General features: G+C 37.4%; 1 long non-coding RNA gene across 1 annotated transcript; it reads right to left on the reverse strand.

Moving 5' to 3' along the window:
- Positions 1-293: 293 nt before the first annotated feature.
- LOC121857846 lies at positions 294-3,837 on the reverse strand. The gene is made up of 3 exons (XR_006087280.1): positions 3,621-3,837; positions 2,469-2,582; positions 294-390 (listed from the first exon to the last, which is right to left on the reverse strand). It is a non-coding gene; the product is annotated as an uncharacterized LOC121857846 (long non-coding RNA).
- Between the last annotated feature and the right edge of the window lie 1,924 nt (positions 3,838-5,761).

The following is a 5,761-nucleotide window of genomic DNA, read 5'->3' on the forward strand; positions in this document are numbered from 1 at the left end:
CTGGTCTGCCACTGTACAATACAGAGGATCCAAACTAATACATAATACCTGTACTGTAAATGTCATTTGCATTTGTCCTGTTGGTTTTTTCACTATATTTATTACCCTAAACAGATTCTTGTTCACTGTAAAACTTCATAACTTTTCCATGCAGCATTTTCACTTAGTATTCACCATCTCTTTAGTTCAGTTTCCTTCAAACCTTTGTAATTACTGCACTGCTCACTAACTTGTTCATAACCTCATTTATATCGAGTATTAAAAAATACTTCAAGTAAATATAACTTACGGATAAGTTACACGGGCTCCAGGCCAAAATATCCTTCTGATCTACAGCTCATCAGTAAGCTTGACTGTGATGAGAACCGCTGCTTGTTTTCCAACCCTGACCTGTGAGATAAACAAGCGTCATTATACACAGGTCCCTTATGCTATACTGTACTGTACTCATTTATTAAATTTTTCCTTATAATCCATAATATTTGGAGAATATGATTAGGAATTCTGGTAAGGAATGTTCACCTTTAAGAAAAATAAAAGATGAAGTTAATTTGCCTCATTTTATTAATACAGCTTGCCCTTAAAATTCATGGGTTTGGGTCACGGAATGGCCGTGAATTACTAAAACTGTGAATAACATTTGCTAAACAGGGGAGGGGTTACATTTTTTTACTCGTGGCAAAGAAATGTACATCCCTTTGTGTTTGCTCTAGGTCAATTATTTCTTTAACCCATAATGTATATACAAGACGCACGATACAAAAATAATACTGTAATGGGTAAATCCTCTCACATTTAATCAGAAAGACAAAAATAATGTGAGTCTACCCTCAAGTCAACTCCATGCTTTGTTATTAAAATCGAGTTGGTTGGGTTGCTAAACGCCAATTTTTTTCCTCATAAAATTACTGTCTCTAGAACTAATGGCATCTGAGCGCCAGCTGGGTTGATACACAGATCAAACTTACAAAATTTCTTTTGTAGCCATCTAGCCAACCCAACATGAAGGATGTTGATAATTGTGGTGTAATACTGTAATTTTTTCACTATGTATGTAGGATGGTGTGTGCATGTAACTGAGTAAAAACAATGAAGAAACGAAAGAAAAAACCATAACACCACAGCTTGGCCCAGTAGCCTGGTGGTTACAGTAATGAGCTAAGCTAGATGCAATGTTATGATTAGGCACAAGGAGCACAGTTGTTAAGAGAGCACAGTAGTACACACAGGTGAAACAGACAAGTGTTTAACCCAGACTGTCACTGAGGCAGAGTGAGTGGCCCAGCCACCTGGTACAAGAGACACCTTGCAGGACGTGAAAACTTACGGGCTCCTCGTCCCGGCCGTGAAAATGCTGCCACTTTAAAACTACCTGCAGACATTCTGGGTACATCCAGGGTGTTACACGTGAATAATCAAAGGCCACGTAATAAAAAATCCAGAAATTGTAAGGGCATGCTGTACTTTACAATAATGTACCTTTATGGTTAGCAAAGTTTAATTACATACAGTGGTCCTCGATTAACCTAACACAATTGGTTCCACAGAGTCGTCCATAACCGAAACTTAACTGAATCTATTATTTTAATGATATTGGGTAATTGGTTCCAACTCACAGAAAAGTATATACAAAGTACAGTACTGTATACCAGTAATAGAATTAACAAAACATTAAATATAAACTAATACAGTACTGTACTGTAATGTACAGTATACTGTACAATAATAAATAAAAACAATAGAATACGACTGTATTTTAACTTACTTTGAGGTGTGTATGTCGTATTCCCGGCAGCTTTGTTTACATATCAAACAGCTGATTGTAGAGGCAGTCGATGATGACATGCCATATTCTTTAACAGAGTGCATTTGTTCTAATGCCTTCTTCATGTTTCATAATAATTTCTGCACTGTATATTATCAATATGTTAACTAAATTTCAGAATGACCAATAATTTTAATAAAAATGCAAAATATTCAAGAGACCAACAAACTCAATGTTCACTCCACTGTAAACAAAGTTAAACTGAGAAGCGTTGTTGGGTGATTCAATCAGCTGATGGGCACACAAAACTGTTCCCTGTACTGTCTATATTATCAATATGTTAACTAAATTTCAGAATGACCAATAATTTTAATAAAAAATGCAGAAATATTCAAGAGACCAACTTTCTTGATATTTACTCCACTGGAAAACGAATGTAAACATAGAACCAATTACTGTATTGGCAGACTAGCCGATCAGCTAATCAGCTGATGCGCACAACAAAAGCGTGTTTCTAAGGCTTTCGTTAATCGAACTGAAAATCCTTATGGGAGATAATTGTTAACCAAAATTTCCGTTAATTGGACCGTTCGTTAATCTAGGGACCACTGTACCAGTAAGTACTCATAGATACCTGCACTATGATGTTCTTACTTTTCCTTTATCTTTACTCTAAAGCAAAACAATTTAATGAGACTTCTACCTGTCTCGTACACATATCCACGATGTACAAGCCAGCCCAGAGTTGTAGGGTGACCAGTCAAGAGTGCGGGTACTGGGCACACAACACAAGATATTGCCACACAAGAGATGATTCCTGGTCAGGATATAAACACACTATGTATTCAGTATTCAAAGGCAATTTATCATGAGGAAAGTATAGTGTGAAATAGATCTTCCATAACAATAACTGTCATGCAGGAAGGTGATGAGAGGTGGGTAACTTCTGGGTATTGTAGACTTGATAAATATCCCAGCATTAGATAAAAGTATTCCTGCAAACATTTATTGTCTTAGGTTAGAAAAGGTGTGTGAAATGCAAAATATATTAATAAATAAAAAGCAATTGAATATAGTGCATATATTAACACAAGGCAAGATGGATTTGCAAACACATGTAGTTGAATAAGTACATGAGTGATAAATTATTGGCAAAGAATACAAGAACCAAGTCAAGTGTGTGAAAGGTGATACAGTAACTGTAGTTATACACAAAGTAGTAAACCTTTTAGAATGATAAAAGGCATAAGGCATGACAAGATGTTTGACAGTACATGAATGAACTAAAGGCAAAGCAGATCTTTTATGAATAACCCATGCAGTATCACCTACTGCACTGTACTGTACTGTAGATGTAAATAAAGTCAGTACAAAGAGCAAAAATAGGTCAAGTAGACCTAAGAGTGTACGAAGTGTTAAATAAGAATTGATATTTGGTTTAGGAAAACGTAAATGGTGAAATTATCCATGTACAGTACAGTACAGTACTGTTTCTCACTGGGCAAGAGTGGTACCAATACTTCCTCACTCAGCCAATTGTCCAAAAGGATATAATGTGCCTTGAGGCAAGTGTAACTGATAAGTTTAGGATAAGAAGAAAGAAGTGGGTTGAGGGCATGAAGACTAAACACTATTTCCAAAACTAGTAATAAACAGTTGGACACATGCACATCTTAAAGTAATGATGACAGAACCTACCAATTTCAAACCATCCATCCATCCAAAACTGACTAAGTTTTTGGTTAGCACACAGACACAAACCCACCCAACATGAAACATGGCATGGGTGATAACAATATTCATATGCCCAAGAATGAAGGATAAAAAACGTCTGTATTAAGTAAACTCAACTCACCATGTCTACAATGGTTTTCATGAAGCCTCGTTATTGCTTCAACAACAGGAGACGGGAACACGTATGTTGACGAAGGATGCTAGACTTTCTGTCAGCGAACTGTGAGAAGCATAGGGTGGGGAGATGGAAGCAGAGGAGGTTCCATGGCACGGGTAAGGTAAGGCACTCTGTGGCTCACGTCCACTGCCCTCCAGCACTCTAGACAGGGCATGGAGTAAAGTTTTAGTAGGAGAATAATATTATATCAGAATAAAGAAGACTGCACATCAAGCATGTACAGTACTGTAATATTTACAAGCATCTGTCAAGGGAAAATGAAAAAATTTGAAATAAAAATAAAATATTGTACAGTGCAGTACCATACTACTGTATTATTATTTAGTATGCACAGTATTAAGTCACTGAAAGCATTTGAGAAACAAGCCTTCTTAGTTAAAACCAAAGATTATTACCCTTTACCAACTAATTATATTTGGACAAAGCAAACAAGAAAAAGAGGCAGGTTGATAAAAACAGCAAGGGAAAGTGAATAAGAGAAGTAGAAACAGCAGACACCGTGACACACGAAAGATAGAGGAGGCGAGAAACTAAGAGAACAGAGAGGGGGGCAAGTAAAGATGAATGACAGAGAAGGTAGAAGAGAGTGTAAGGATCCATACTCACCAGCGGGGTGTTTGAGCCTTGAAGAGTGCAAGAAACTGGGAGAGGTGTGGGTGTGAGGCACCAGCCCACCTCAGCCCACACTGCCACCACCGTCCCCACTACATCTGTTAATTACGAGGGTCTCATCTTAGTATTACACATCATGACAGACATAGACACAATACAGTATATTGTTCACACTGAGTATGACTACCTGGACTGATTGAATGGACTTGTTAAAAACAGAGGTTTCTATTTATTTGAGATTTGTTGAAAACTTTTTTTTCTGTTCAGCTTGATTAGGATTGACCTAATTAGTGTAATTAAGATAAATGGATTCAAACCAGCCAAAGTGAGGCTGAATGATTGGTTTCTAGTTGAATTTAGTGGTTTCCAATTTTAAAACTGATTTCTTCTCAGCTTAACTTAGAGAATACTATTTTCAAATCATCTTGTTGAAACAGCACAATACTGTACTCAGTATGCCGGAATCATGGTTTCTACACTGAAAACTGAGATTTTTACTCAGTCAAATATATCTGTCCCCCAACAGTGACAGAAAACTAGGCAGAGAGTGTTCCAGGATTAGCCAGTGTATCGGGCACTGGAAGTGGCAAAATGTCTGGACGGACGGACAGACGGACGGATGCATACACACACACACAGAGACCTACCAAAAAAAAGGAGTAGACTTGCAGAGGATCGGGTGGGGGGAATTGTTACTTTATAGAGTACAGTCAGCCGTTAACGTCCGACCAACAACGTCCGATCGCATATACGTCCGTGCCCCCCAAAAAAATCCGTGACGCCTGCTGGACCATCACTCCACAATCCCTGACGGAGACACGATGATCCTCCCCATACTGGTCAGATATTATGTGTTAAAGGAATATCCAGGTAGTAGGTATTAGGCAGCTACCAAACAGGAGGTACTACCGCCTGTGAAGATATTGGAAGCATAATGTGTTGTCTAATGGTAGACCCTGCTGCCATGTGGCATCACGAAAATTATGACCAAGTCCCAGGTTGCTGATCTGACTTTCTGCCTCATTTACACACAATTGCAGGGTCTCAATTGTTTCTCTTACTATTGACAACACAACATACATAATGTATATTGTTTCTCACGAAATTTTTTTTCAATTTGTATTTCTTTATGGTTCTTTTTTTATTTTATTATTATTATTATTATTATTATTATTATTATTATTATTATTATTATTATTATTATTATTATTATTATTATTACTAAATTTTCGCCCCCAGGCCCTGATGTGGGTCAGTGACCTGTGCCTGGGTAGGCTAATCCTGCAAAAACAAAAACAAAAAACATGCTTCCTTCCTAGGCTCTTTTGAAGCATTTGCCTCCAGGTGTATGTTAACCTACATCTATTGAGGATAAAATCTTTCACCTACAAATTGACAATAACACATTTGCTGTAATCAGACATATCTAGTTGATTCCGAACAATTGCAACCTCAGTTGCAATTTGGGTTGC

Source organism: Homarus americanus, unplaced genomic scaffold (assembly GCF_018991925.1).
Source record: "Homarus americanus isolate GMGI-L3 unplaced genomic scaffold, GMGI_Hamer_2.0 scaffold3088, whole genome shotgun sequence".
Taxonomy (NCBI): domain Eukaryota; kingdom Metazoa; phylum Arthropoda; class Malacostraca; order Decapoda; family Nephropidae; genus Homarus; species Homarus americanus.